This window comes from Cucumis sativus, chromosome 6 (genome assembly GCF_000004075.3).
Source record: "Cucumis sativus cultivar 9930 chromosome 6, Cucumber_9930_V3, whole genome shotgun sequence".
NCBI classification, from domain to species: Eukaryota; Viridiplantae; Streptophyta; class Magnoliopsida; order Cucurbitales; family Cucurbitaceae; genus Cucumis; species Cucumis sativus.
This window is the reverse complement of record NC_026660.2, coordinates 21,093,669-21,109,819: the sequence shown is the minus strand read 5'-3', so window position 1 is coordinate 21,109,819 and position 16,151 is coordinate 21,093,669. Positions and strand designations below refer to the sequence as shown.

Genomic DNA, 16,151 nt, shown 5'->3' with positions numbered 1-16,151 from the left:
TGAAAGAGAGAACCAAAAATATATGTGTAGCCATTTAAATTTTAATGTTTACAATATGAATTAAACCTATTGAGTTGAAAGAATTAATATCAGAACAGTGAACTTTGCTCCATAAACCAAAAGAGAATCGGCATCTCATAAGTATTTATAAGTTCTTCCAGTATAACGAGGAAATGCAAGTTCTTCATCTGGTCCCTTATATACATGAATGCATCAACCCGACTGATAATCTTCAAAACAGACTTCCAAGCATGAAGTTCAGGCCAAACTGGTGTGTTATGTGCAAAAAAAAAATGAAGAAAATAAGGACCATCTCTTTCTTCATTGTTCATATGTTGCTGCTATATGGAAAATTTTAAGTTTGCTGCTTAATTGGAACTTCACACACCTCAGAACCTCCTCTCTATGCAATGATGTTTGTAAATTGAAACAAAGCAACAAAAAGGTGATCATAATATTCAACTTGATGACAATTTCTCTATAGAACATTTGGCTGCAAAGAAACAATAGAACGTTCAATGACAAGGAGAAGCGGCCAATTGATCTTTGGAAAGATATTAAAGCTCTCGGGAGATTTTGGACTAGTAGATCCAAACGCTGAATTTAAGCGCTTTTAACTAGTCTTTCAATTTGGTTTTCGGGCTTTTCTCTAGCCTTTTTTGTTTTGCTTCTTGCTGCTTGTAATCATATTCCTATTTTAATGAGCTCCAGGGGAGGGTGTTCTAGGGGTATCCACATTGTGGAGACTTCCTCGGACATCAACCCATTTGTATCTCTTTTCAAAAAAAAGTATCTCATAAGTTCTTCCATCCACATGGCTACAAAGAAATAACCTCATCTTCAAAGACCAGAAAAGCAAATCCACCTTCTTTGCCAACTATATTGCTAGCACCATTAGGCTTAATTGCTAGCATCATTATGCTTTAAATCTAAATGCTTTGTTTAATATTATTGAATGAGGACTTACTTCGCAAGTTTTTTTTGTATTCTCCTTTGTTTCTAGACTTATTTCTTTATCATTAATGAAACAAAAATGGTGAAGATGCGAAAGAGTGTCAACCTCGGTGGAGATATGTGATGGAGATATGTGAGTGCTCTACTAACCCTATTATTATTGAAGTTTGTTACTGAAGTATTAAAATCTCTGTCAAACAACAAAGCTTCTATCTCTTTTTAACAAAAAAAAAAAAGAAGGGAAAATAGCATCTACTCAAAAGAGAGATTGTATCTTTTAGTTAACCTAAAAATCTTAATTTTGAAATTGGTTTGATGGACTAAAGCAAATGGGTAAATAACATATTGATAAAAGCTAGCCTCTCAAACCATTGGTTAGCACAAACCCTAAAGCCCTAAATATCATTGGAAAAGTAAAATCCATTATTTAAAAAAAGAAATGATAATCTCATATCTTTCAAATGTGAGAGAGAGATTATAAGCATATATATATATATATATATATATACACACAACAATGATTAAGCATATTATTAGGCTATGAAACTACCTTTGACGGTTTCAACTTTTTATTTTATATGATATCATCATTAATTCAAACAACCACAGATGTCATATTTTGAAAAGAAAAGCAAAAGAAGTCTTTGATTTAATTCTGTTTGTTTCCCAAGTAAGCAAATGAAGAAGGAATCAGCATTAGTCAGTTAGGTCAAACACAGAAAACAGTAATGGAAAACCAAAACACACAATACGAAGTCAAAAACAAACACCACACATTCTCTTTTGACCTTTCTTCTACTTTATTGACAAGTGTATTTCCCATGCACACAAATAAGAAAAAAGGAAAAGTCATTCCTGCCTCACACAAACGTAACAAATAATTCACCTTTCTCTTACAGAATATTCAACCCAGATCAGATGAAGACTCTTCTGAAGAAGTGTTTGGTTGACGGGAATGAAGCCTGGTCCGAGATTATATATTTAACAATCAAACAACAACCCTTTTTCTTTATCCAAAAAAGTTGATATATAGTTTGATATATGAACCTCGAGCCAAACAACATTCCCATCAACCTCAACCTCTTTTTCACACACACCAGTTAATTTGCAAACTCAAGTCTGGCATGCATGATGGACCTTGTGAACATGATTTGTTACAAGTCCACCAAACACCCATTTCGAGATTCACTCAGAGTTTTGGGGGAAGATTATTAGATAAAAAGAGGGTAATCTTAAGGTTTTGATCCAAACCTCTTTTATCTCAACGGAAAGGAAAGATGAGAAAGAAGAGAGAAAAGATTGTATAGGATTTTAGGCAGAGTAAGGGAAATTGCAACAATTAGAACGAAAATAGGAGAGTTGACATTGAGTAAACCCTAGAACACATCTCTTTATAGTGCGACGAGAAGAGATGCTCCTTGTTTTTAACTATTTATTTATTCGTAATTTGGAAAATATTTTTCATTTTGTGACGTCAGTCAGTTAGCCACAAAATAAATAGCTTTAATTTTACCCTAAACTATGGTTTTGGTTCTTTACAATTATAAAATATTCCATTATCCTAAAAGTTCATTATATTATATATCTCTTTATGAATTGGACATTCATTATAATTCCATTTCAATGGTTTGAGTATTCTTATCCTATCCAAGTGGGATGGCAATTAGAATAAACTAATTTAGCTACTTGCTATCACCATCTTGTCTTTCTAATTGGACTGGTAAATATAATCGCACATGAAAAAGCACAGATTAATTAAAGAGTTTCAAATAGATAACAAGGTGATCACAAATGATGTATTGAACTTTTATTGTATATGTATGATCAAAGCACAATGAGGCTTTATGTAGAAGGTCTCATGTGTAAAGAGAATAATTAAACAAACTATACACAACTGAAAAGCTGGAAAATTGAAATACAAGGAATCAGTTGTAACCATCTAAATAGCTTAATATAGGTTAATTTAATTTATCATTGAACAGAAATTAGTCATCTCAATCTTATATATTATATTTTAATTTGAAATTTATATAATCTTTAAATAAAATAGTTTATAAACTAAAACTAAAAAGAAGTGATTAGCCTTGTAGATGGATGAGGGATCTGCCAATACAAACAATATTAGATAATCAACATATGTTTATATCTCCTCAAACTTCAAAACTCTATTGCTAAAAAGATAATACAAAGTAAAAAAATAAAAATAAAAATCTATATCCCTCCTTTGTCTCAGGCCATGCTCAACTACTGTCATCTGGAAAAGGCTCCTCCATTGATTATCTTTGTGCAACAAAACATTCTTCTCTAATTTTCTTCCTCTCCTTCAGGTGTAGATTGTCATCCTCTTTTTTTTTTTTTCAACCCTCTTGGTTGTTGAAGTGAAACAAACTCTCTGACTTCAACACTCAACTCACACACATTACTTAGCTGGTTTTTCATTGTTGCCCAAGCTAGCCACCCAAATATTCTATCACAAATTTTACCAAGCCTACTTCTTTAAAATTCAATCTTTTCATTCTTCTTAATTCATCCCGAGCACTATCGATCGTGAGCCTATGCATTTTTATATTGGACAAGAAAAAAATATGGGTTTATATAGAAAAATAAAAGAGAGTCGACAGTGAAGAATTGAGAAAGAGGATGTTATAGAATTCTGAGAAGTTTAGTAGACTTCAATAACTTTTTCTTTGTATGACTATAAGTTCTGATCTTTTCTATTTGGTTAGTTGAATTAATTTAGATAAATATATAACTTTTACTCGAAGAATACGAGACAGGGAAAACAATTGTCATATAAATATATATATTGAAGACGATTAAGAATTTTTCTCATGAGAAGTTAATCATTTAAATGAGAATTTAAAGTTTAAAAAAAAAAAAAAGTAAAGTATTTAATTTTAAAAATTCTTAAAAAACAATTGGTTAAATTTTATTTTAAAAGAAAACTTAGAGAGTAATAATTTTATTAGAGAATTTTTTTAAAATGAGAAAAGTTGTTGAAAATATTTATAAATATTATAAGATTTTTCCGTTTATTAATGACATAGACTCCGATAAACTACTATATCTGCCTATTAGTGTATACATAGTAGTTTCTCGTGGTCTACTGCAATCTGTCAATGATATTTTATTATGTTCGTAAAAATATTTTTTTTCATCTTGCTATATTGAAAATCAACTCTTACTTTATCTATTAAGCTAAATATGCATTGAATTTAAATAAATAAAAGTGAAAGTTTAGGTTAAATTCAAATATTACATTTTCTTTTTAAAAGTTGTCAACAAAAAAAGAATTATTAATAAAATATTTATACTTCATAAAAAACTCTTTAAATGATTATATTTTTTTTAGGTAGTGTAAATAGTTTATCAATTTTTTTATTTTTATTTTAAAAAATCATTTTCTTTACCCAATAACATAAAAATATTTATAAATATAACAAAATTTCACTTTTTATCAATAATAGACGATAATGAGATACACATTTATCTATATCCGTCACTAAAGTGATAGTTGTTTGTAAATAACTATCCCATATATAAAACAAAGTCTTAACATGATTTGTAAATAACTTGGTTCATTTTGCTATATTTTGAAAAGAGTGGAAATAAGTGTTCGGTAACCTATAAAAATAAAAAATAATTAATTTCTACCTCACACACCGAACCAAACACAAGGGCACCTAAGCATTGTTGAAAGAAAAGTTAAATAATAATGTTTATGTAAGTAAGTTAAATAATATTGAGGAATAATGTTTTGGTGTATAAAACGACATTCACATAACTCATTGCCCACAAAATGCCAACCAATTTAAAACCAACTTTAATTACTACCACCAAGTGACATCCTTTTTCTTTTTTTAATAAAATATTTATTTATTTACAACTTCGAAGCTTTTTATACTTCTTTTTTTTCAAAAAAAAATAATTATATATATATATATATATTCACATTTGAGCACATAGTTTAAAAAGTTTAAAATAATAACAAAAACCTCCAAAACTAAAATATATATATATATATATTTGTTTTTGATCTCTCAGAAACCGTGTTGACAGATTCTTAAAAATGAATAACTTTCAAATTTGACAGTGTTGGTTAAAATAATATCTTTTCTTTCTTGAATTTATTCAATTTTAGATTTGTATTTTTAAGTGTGGGGTTTTCTTTTTTTTTTTTAATGTTTATGTCAAATGAAAATGCAAATATTAACTCAATTCACATGCGAATAAATATAAAACTACTTTTTATAATTTAGGTCAATATTCTAATTGCTACTTTATCATTCATTTTAGTGAACTTTGTTTTTTTGGAGAAATTGTTGCGTATAAAAAAAAACTATTTTGATATATGACAAAAAAAATAATTAAATAGACTACTGAGAAAATTACAGTTTCAATTTTGTTAGACGAGCGAGGCACGTGTTTCTATCAAGTTTTATATTTTAATATTAATTCTAAAATGTTAGATTACAATATCTACTTAATAATGCTTTATTTTAAACAAATTAGATTGTTGGTAGGTTTAAGTCTAAATATTTTTTAAAATATTTTAAAATGTTAGATTACAATGTATACTTAATAATGCTTTATTTTAAACAAATTAGATGGTTGGTAGGTTTAAGTCTAAATATTTTTTAGCTATAGTTTATCTGTTATATAAAATTTATTGATTTGATGCTCCAACTTTTTGTTATTTTTGTTAACTTTTTACTTCCCATTTAAGAGCATATTCAAATAATATATATTTTTCTCTAACTAATTCAAAAATAACTTCTTCGACTAAATTTAAGATTGAATGAAAGTGTGTTTACATGAATTAAAATCAGATATTTAAAGGTAGAAAAATTATTTTTAATGATAAAACTTGTACAAATATTTATAAATATAATAAAATATTATAATTTATTTGTAATAGTTAGGTTGTGATAGACTAATGGACACAAATTGACATAGATATATGGTAGTGCTTACATGAGATTTTTAGAAAAATTTAATTCGTGAAGTTGAAGTTGTATTTATATTGATTTGATGCAATGTTGTTCGTTCTCTATTAGTATTTGATCTGCTGATTCTCTCTCAATTGAATATTTACACTTGATTTGAGGGAACGGAGTACGTGATGTTCTTGAAATTGGAGTCTTTGAAAGAAAAATTGTATCATCAAATGAACTTCAGTCTTTAACAGTGGTTGACTTATAGAGACCAGAGTCAAAAAAAATTGTCCCCCACAAATGAAGGAAATTCCTCTATTTATTATCGTAGGCTTTATAGGCTTGGGTCATGTTGGGTCATAGATTACATCCATGGGTTTAATCACAATGAATTTTGGTTCTATTTAATTTGGGCTAAATTAAGTTTTTTTCGTTGCATTAATTGGACTTTAGTCCAAATAAATAATATTTATTTGGACTAAAATAATTAACTTGATTCAACGGTCATAATCAAAACATGTGTCGTCATCAGAATTGGTTATGTTTTCAATTTCAATTTGAGGCACGTGTCAACTTTTAATTAATTACTTTCAAATTTAATTATTTGTATTTTTTCTTTATTACTTTAATAAATTATATGACAATTTGTGATCGATAAAAATATTGTTATTGAAGGGTGATACTTTAACTTTAGCCGAAAATATTTAATTTAGTCTAAAGTATGTCATCTTTGAACTATGGAAGTTAAACGTTCTCTATTACCTTAACTTTAGACTAAAATATGTAATTTAGTCAATTAAGACTTAAATTTAGTTCAAATCATTCATTTTGTACCCTAACTCTTGTGTATAAAATTATTTGTAATAATGCATCAAAGTATAATATTAATATTTTTTGATTCGCAAGCAATTTGTACGAAAAAAACACATTTGATACAATGGCGGGTCCATAAATTTTATATAAGGACAGGACATTGGGTACTATATAATACACACATTAAAAAATATCACGATGTTTCAATGATGCTCCAATAACATTGACTACATTTGTGGCAATAAAGAAAAACCGACCGATAATTTTCACATGATTTTTTGTAATGTAAATATAAGAATTTAAAATATGCATAAAAAAATAATAATAATACATTTTTCATAAAATATTGTTGAGAAAGTAGAAGTTTGGATCACCGACTTTGTTGCATTTGTTTAAAAAAAATGTTATATAACAAATGAAGGCTAGAAAATAAGTTAGGATTTTATCTCAAATGATTTTTTTTCTTTTTAAAAAATTTTATCTTTCTTTTAGAAAATTATAGAAATTTAGAAAGAAATTTGAAATCTTCATCTTAAAAATAATTGTAGCCGACAAAATTTGAACTCACAATCAAAAGATTATTAACATCAAAAGTAAAATTTAGGCAAAATGAAGATAATTTTAATATATATTCTAATCTAACACTTCAAGACTTTCTAACAGAAAAAGACGATGCAAAGAAAAAAATTGCAAAAAGAAGAGAAAACGATAAAAAGGAAATGCAAACCTAAAATATTTAAAAAAACATGACCATTTTTATGGATCTTTTTTATTTTGTTACATGGCCGGAAATAATTTTCTTTCCCTTTGTAAAATTAGCTGAAATAGAAAATTTCATGGCTTCTGATACCATTTTAAATCATCAATTGATTAAATATCGATCCATATTGCACGATATCTTTTACAACAAATCCAGATCTTTTAGTACTATCGTCTACGACAACGTCACATTTGAGTACAACTGTTTGAATTAATAATATCTACTTCATAATTAGCAATATTATTTCATGAACATTATAAACTTAAATGCAAAATTAAACTTTGTTATTTTATTAATAATATTCTAACAATTCTAACCTTGAAAGGAACTTATTTATGGCTTTTTTTCCCTTAATCTTTTCTTCCTCAATATTATTGTAGGTCTTTTCATGTTTTTTTATATAATTCAACCAAATCTTTTTTAATGCAAAGATGTATATATTCAACTAACTTATCTCTTACATCATTTTAGTTCATACTTCATTTTTTCTATCTTAATTTTGCTTTAATTATATTTTCTTAATATTACTTCAATTCTTGGCTTATTTTTTTTTTCTTTATTACAGATATTTTTTTAATTTATATTTTATTAAATGCAAAAAAAAAAAAAAATCACACATTCCACTCATATTTATAGATTTGGATAGAGATAAAATATACCATGTAGTTAATAATACTTTTGGGGAAAATATACAATCTATTATCGTATATACAAAATCTATTGAGATACACCCACAGTATATTATGCAAATGCATTTGATTATATTCTGAAATTAGTTAAATATTAAATATTTTATTTTCTATTAGATGATGATATGAATATATTATCATGTATATTATTTGTATATATGCTAATTATTAGAAAAATGGTGAAAAAATAGCAAATTTGACAAAATATTTTACTATAACTTATAAATATTTTAATTTATTTTGTTATTTTTAAAAATAATCTTAATTATTATATACAAAGTATTTTTTTAATATACATTTATATATACGTGTCAATGGAAGTCATATATATTTGTTGAGCAAGAAATTTCTACCAATTAAATTCTGTCACATCATTACAACAAATATTAGATAATTATATTTTATTGGATTTTGGTAATTTAGTTTACTCAATTCAAGTCAAATAAGCAGATTAGCCAAGTCCAACCTCAACAAGCAGATGGACACAAGTCCAATAAAGCAAATGGGTCAAAACCCAAGTCTAAATCCAATCAGGCAAATGGACCCAAGCCTAAGCCCAACAGGCAAATTGGTCAAGTCCAAGCCCAACAAGCAAATAGGCCAAAGCCCATCTAAAGCACACAAAATTTCTCTATAAATAGAGACCTTTGTCATTCCTTTGATGAGGTCTTTGGTTGAATGAAAAATTGAAACTCTGAAGTACTGAATAATTAAAGATTCAAACTTCTATAAAGCTCTTATGACGTGCAAGTTCTTGTCAACTTCGAGATCATCATCTTCTGAAAGATTGAAGACTTGGAAGATCAAACTTTCCTTAAATTCCAGAAGACTGAGTCTCAAATAGACTTGCAACTATAACATCCTAAAGACCGAAGATCAAGAAATTCTAAGTTTTTAACTTGTATTCTAGAGAAAGCATCAAATGAGTAAATACTAGAGATTGTATTCACAATATTCATCAATATAACAAAGTTCAATTTCACGAAATACATTTCTTCGAAATCTCGTATGAACAATATTTTCTCTCGAGGATGAACTTACATTAATAGTGAGAAAATGAAAAATCATGCATAGTTGGATTTGAAATAATGTTCCTACCATAAAATAAATCTCCTACAATTCAAAATGAATAAATAGGTATTACCCAAATTATTGTGCTAATTCAAAATCAACACAATAAGAAAATGATTTTTATATTTGTGTCATATTTAGGAATATTCTATTTTTACAACAAAAATGATAAGAAATTAATGGGTTGTTAATTATGGACTTTGAAGCTTATATTTATGTAATATTGTAAAGCATTAGACTATTAAAAAAATGGTAACATTAAGATATTCATGTAACTTGACCAATTTAATTAAGGTATTAGTGTATAGAAAGCAATGTATTTAATATTAAATACAAATGTGAAGCCTAATGGTTTTTTATCCTTTGGTTCGTCGTCGTATAGGTCTTGAAGCCTCAATTGAAGAAGACATTCAACATGGGTAATTTACTCGTATTTACACCATCGCATGCAGTCTCTGCCCATGCCTTCTGTTGCTGCTGTCATCGTCAGCGTTTGCTGCCACTGTTTTCTCCGCGCTAGTAATCTTGCTGATTACATCCCTACTTTCGTCCTTGATCATAGTCTTGAATTGGTGCCCATTGTGTTTGATCTTCATGTTCCCCGTAGCCATTAGAAAAAAGTATTAAGAATTGTATTAACTACCCTCTAGCAAACTTACGTACTCACATGTCATATCTAAAATTATTTGTTCCAACGAATATATATACATGAAGCGTTAGATCAAGACCAATTGGAAAGTAGTCCTAATAGAAGAGATAATGAATGCGCTAAAGCAAAATGGTCGTACTTGGAAGGTTTTGCAAGTTGATTTTGAACACAGTGAGACCAATTCGACAGTGGAATAATGTTCAACTAAGTGACAGAGTTGTTTAAACTTCATTCATTCAAAACCATATGATAGGTATCGTAAGGGTAAATCCATAATCTTATGTAGTGATAACATCAGCAAAGAGTCAATTGGCATTACAAAAAAAAAGTGATCATTTGCCATTTTGGGCCCAAGATTTTGGACATCGGTGCAAATTTCCATTGGATTGAAGTTGAGAAAGAGTAAAGTTAAGTTCACTAGTTGTTGGGCCAAAATAGTCCATGCTTAAAAAGAGCAATACTGTGATGTGCACTCTTTCAAGGATAAACTCTAGTATTGATAGCCTCCTTTAAGCGACCCGTTCACGAGATGGGGTCGGGTCGGGTCAGGGATGCCACTCTCGCTCTCTATTCTCACTCCCCATTTCATTCCTTGTCCCAATGAAATCTTCCATGGGGATCGAGGCGGGGATTTGCCACCGAAAATTCGTGAGGATCTACCTGTTATTTTAATTGGTTAAAAAAAATCCATTAATTTAAATCATTAATATATAAAAATTATAATTAAATATTAAATCTATAACTAAATTGCTTGTTATCATTAGTCTCATATTACAATTTGAATTCAAAGATAAAATAATCAAATTTTGGGCGTAGGAAAATTAATCAACCTTTGAGTGGAAAGAAATAAACATAAATAAAATTATTCAAATATACAATCTAAAATTAAAAATTAAATATAAACGCATTCATTTTTATTAATAACATAACCTTACTAACAAAAATAAATTGTATTCAATACCGGTATTGAGTCAAAAAATGCATTTCTGGTCCCTATTCCCGTTTATCTCATGAAAAGAAAATTTTTTCACTCTCTTCTTGTTCAGGACGAGCCCTTGTGAGAAAATTGGATATCTCTAAATGTATTCTTGCATATATCGATAGTCTTCCACATTGCTAGACCTAAATTAAGTTTGCTATCAATGTATATTATTTTGTATTATACTATATCTACCATTACTAACTTGCATCTTAGGCTGTATTTTAATTTTGCAATTGCCTTTAGCATATAAATCCATCGGGGTCCATGATCGAAACTTACTTCATCAACCTTACAACCATACACTTGTCCGAACCTATCGACTACTTAGAACAAACAACTTCCTCTCCCTTCTCCAAATACTTGTTAATAAAAATGTTATTGACTAAGTTGGCAGTAGGGGCGACATGACATTTAGTAATAACTTAAGTACAAAAGCGGACTTGGTAGTTAAACATATTAATTAGTTTCACTAAAATAATTTGGCTTGTGAAAGATATTGATATCGCTACTATAAATTTATAGAATTTTGAGCATTGAAATCCTCATATTCCCACAGAAGAAAAAGGAAATAATAATATGTACTCACTCAGTTGCTGCACTACAACATTGAGTGATACTAATCGTCCACTAGCTGTGTCAAGTGTGTGTATGTATTCCATCTCTTCTTCATTCATTTAATATGCAATCCTAAAGTATATAATTTCATTATGTTCTCTCTATTTAAATGTAATTTCATTTTCATTTCTTAGATTTTTTATCTGCATCCTTTCTATTATCTTCTTCTTCTTTTAATGATTAGTCGAAATAAATTGTAAATATCATAATTAAATATGATTTACTAAAGTTTCTTGAATTATTCTTTAACTAGAAAAATACAAGGCTTTGTTGAATTTTCATAATTTTCTAGTAAGTTCAAATTTTGTTCAACTTTAGGATTGCACTCTCAAGAAAAAATTCTTAAATTTAGTCTGTTCAATTAGTTTCTTTTTTTTCCAATTATTTTTTCAAAATCTTGTTATTATTCATTATCATAATTATTAATATAGAAGGTAAAAAATTAGGCATTTGAATATTAGAACAAACTCTAACACAATTCTTAGACAAAAGCCAATTAAAAAAAGAAATTAACAGCTTTTCTTGGCTACTGCCATTTTTTAGGGTTAACTTTGATGAATAGAACAAACTGTGAGAATATTAATGGCCTAAGACACTTTTCGTGAAATTTACTATTAAAAAAAAAAAAATTCAAGTCAGTCATTTCTTATCATTGTCTTTCTTCTCTTCTCTTTTGCGATATTTTTTTCTTTTCATCTTCTGCGATATTTTTTATTTTCATTGTCTTTTTATTTTCTTCTATTTTTTAAAAAATATTTTCATCGGTTCTTCTTTTTCATATTCTTTCTTTTGCAATTTTATTTTCCTTCCCATCGTATTTTTTTTCTTTTTCTTTCCATCGTCTTTTTCTTTCTTCAGAAATTCTTTTATTTTTTTTAAGGGTTATTTGGTTCAAGATCGTGTGCCAAATATAAAAAATAGTTGAAATATTGGATTGCAAAATTGTAAACGATAGTATTCTAAATATAAACCATCATGTCAAAAAATCTTTTAAAAAATTGTTAAGATTTGACTATCATCAAATCTAAACGATCGTGTGTCAAATTTAGGGCAATGAAATATTAGATCTAGTTTGAGGCGCCTCGTCTCATATAGTTTGTCCTCTTTTTTCGGTCACAGAAAACGATTGCATATAAAATAATCTTTTTTAGATTTGACTACTTAAATTTAAACGATTGTGTGTTAAATCTAAATGATCGAATAATGTAAACGGTCTAAATCTAAATGATCAAATTACGTAAACGGTCGTTTAGAAAATAATAACCAAATCTAAACGATCGTTTCCCAAATATATTACGAGCATTGGACGCCAATTAATTATGTGATTTTCTATTTTCGAAATTGTTCTATAGGATGTAAATATTTTTTTAAAGACAAGTTTATTGATTTTTTAAAACTTTTTACAATCCATGTATATTTTTAACATAAATTTTAAAAATATATCCATATTTAGCAAATTTTAGAAATATTAATAAATGATATAACAACGTTTATCGTTGATAGACTCTAATGATCCATTAGAGATATATCAATATTTGCAATATAGTTTATCAACAATAGACTTTTATTATCAATAGATTTTGACAAATTTTACCATATATGTCAATATCTTGAATGTAATTACTATATATTATATTTACAACTATCTCTTTGAACTTTTCGTGAGTGAAACTCCGACACATTTTAAGGAGAGGGAAGGAATGGTCTCTTTCGCAGGCATGGGAAAGACAGTGGACAGTTACAAAACAGCTAATAACTTAGGGTGTCAGCTGATCTCAATATCATTTTTTCTTTCTCCCCACCCCCAAACCCATCTTTTCCTTTTCAACTTGGCCTTATCAAACATAAATGCCTCCCAATGGTTGGAAATTTTAAATACTCCTACCATTATTTTGGTCCATCATGCTATGTGTGCTCTTTCTAGTTGCTTTTTTCAATTTAGATCCATCCTTACCTTTCTAACCTATTTTAAATTTAATTAGTTCCTCCCAAAGTTGGTAGATATTGAAATTAGTTGGTGAAAGATTTATCACCTTATATACTTAGGTTGTGCTTGGTTGAGATTCTAGAGTGTTTAATTTTGTTAAAAAACTATTTTGAAAAAAATAGTAGTATTTGGCAAATTAAAATAATGTATTTTTAAAAATTTATTTATAAATCTTTAAAAATCAAATTCACATCTAAATACTTATAATAAAAAAAAAAGTCATTGTAATGGATGACCATTTGAGAAATAATAATTAAGAATATAGCAACATTTTTAAAAAATTACAAATATAGCAAAACTATTGTTGATAGACTTGTATGATCTATTGGTGATAGACCAATTTTTACAACATGATCTACCAGTAATAGACTCTATCATCGATAGAATTTGACAAATTTTGCTATATTTGCAATTTTTAAAAATGTTGCTATATACTTAATTATTTTGAATTTAATTGCTAAATTTGTAACTATCCCTTATAAAAAAAGTCTAACCAAACATTAAGTGTCATTTCCAAAAAAGTAAAATGTATTATTGAAAAACATTTTCTTCTCAATTCAATCTAAACAGATCGCTAAGTTTGAATTCTGTTTTTAAGTGTTTAACTTAACAAACAAATCGTTTTTAGAGAAAAGTGGAGCATATATAACTACTCAAAATAGCTTATATAAAAAAGTTTAAATAAATATGAGTTATTTTGGTCAGGAATCAATCAAAACAATCTTAGTAAATGGGTACTATTTGAAAAATATATATACCAATTTGGGGATTGTTGGTTTTCTAGCATTGCCCAAATTTTTTGGTTAGAAAAATATCAATTTATATCGGGTGAATTAATATCATTGTATATTAGTTTAAACCTAAGATTTTAAAATGCAACAATTTCAAATTCTTTGTTGAATTTTATTTGAAAAAACTTTGTGCAAAACTTACCAATATTATTGTATCTATTCAAAGTGAATCAATTCAACTCTTAACTAAAATTTCCTTCCATAATCTTTCAATCATTTACTAACTCTAATAATTTATTGTGTAAAATCAATAATTTGAATATGTCTACAAATGTGCAATAACAGTTGCATCGATTGTTTTCAATATAAAAAGTTTAAATTGATTTACTTTTAAAAGCTTACAAGTTTAATTTGCACAAACAACTTATTAAAATGAAAGAAATATAGAAAGCATTGTAAATCGACACATTTACAACAAGTTTACGGTATAAATTTACACATTTGTTATTTAAAACTTTTAATGAATTGATATTACTTAAAACTTATGATAGACACACATACAAATCTATCAAAAACGTAGATAATAAGTGTGTTGTATTTTGTAAATGTAATGAGCAGAGAACAAATAAATGTAGAGAAAGAAAAGAAAGGAGAAAAGTTAATTAAAGGGAAGAAGGAAGCTTTCAAAACAATGGAGGAGGAGGGCGTGAGAGTGTGAGAGTGTGAGAGTGAGAGGAGAGCGAATAAATTTAAGTTTGTCCGTTGAAAGGAAACAGATATATCAATCACATCAAATGACTGTGGACCATGATACCTTATTAAATCAACTACCCAAATCAATTACCTACACCCAAAAATTTAACTTCAAATACCTTTTCAAATTATCCAATCAAGCAAGTAAATGTTTTTGGAATTTTAGAATAATAGGGCACAAGAAACATATAGGGTTGTTCTCTCAACAGATAATTATGTTTAATTTTGATTTTATATTATACCTCATATGCTTAAATGAAGTTAATTATTTTGTGGTATGGAAAATGATTTGAATTTAAAATTTTGAAGGCATTTAGAGGTTAATGTTCAAGCATCAAATTTTAATTTTGTTAATATATTAGTAAGCATATATTATATAGTTAATTAGTAATTGAGTTGAGGATATTTTAATTTGAGGGTTTATTTTTCAAAATTTTGCTAAAAGTTTGGTGTAGGTTTTTTCATGCTAAAAAAAATTATTGAGGATAAGCCATGCAATTTAAGGTTTTTAGAGTCTTGTATTTATTATAGAAAACAAATTTGTATGTCCATGTAAAGCGAATATGTAGTTTCGAGAGAACGATAGATAGCTACGTTACTTTTGTTTAAGGAATTACTTCATTGTTATGTTGGTTGAAATTTGAGTTATGGTGTATATAAATGTCGTAATACGTACTTTTATTCACATTTTTATAAGAATATTATTTGTTGTTAGTCATCCACGTGTGCAACAAATAACTTTTAAAATTCTTTTAATAAAACAATTTGGCAAGCATAACATGTCAAAAAAACATATATTTAATGTCGAGCAAATACATTTAATGTCGATCAAGCAATTGACATTAAAGAAGCAGTTATTATAGGTTTTCAATGTCGGTCATCGATCTATAATGCCAATCAAAAAACGACATTAAAGTAACCTATAATGTCGAACGAAAATTGACATTGAAACCTTTAATAACACGTTATCTTATTGTGATCGTTCGACTGAAATGCACCCCTTTAAACGTCAACTTTTTTTAGTGTTTTGTTGTAGTAAACTAATACACTAAAATATATGATCACTACACCATTAAATCTACTTCATCCCTTTCCAACTTGATCGTAAAAAAATGTAAAAGTGCTTATTTGAATCGATAAAGGATATATTATCCTTCATTCGACACATATTTCTATCTCACCTATACAAAAATCAAGATGACCTAAAGAAACA

At 27.6% G+C, this 16,151-nt stretch overlaps 1 long non-coding RNA gene across 1 annotated transcript; it reads right to left on the bottom strand.

The window, feature by feature from the left end:
• Positions 1-2,298, bottom strand: LOC116404662. Its single transcript, XR_004217662.1, has 2 exons — positions 1,841-2,298; positions 1-268 (listed from the first exon to the last, which is right to left on the bottom strand). It is a non-coding gene; the product is annotated as an uncharacterized LOC116404662 (long non-coding RNA).
• Between the last annotated feature and the right edge of the window lie 13,853 nt (positions 2,299-16,151).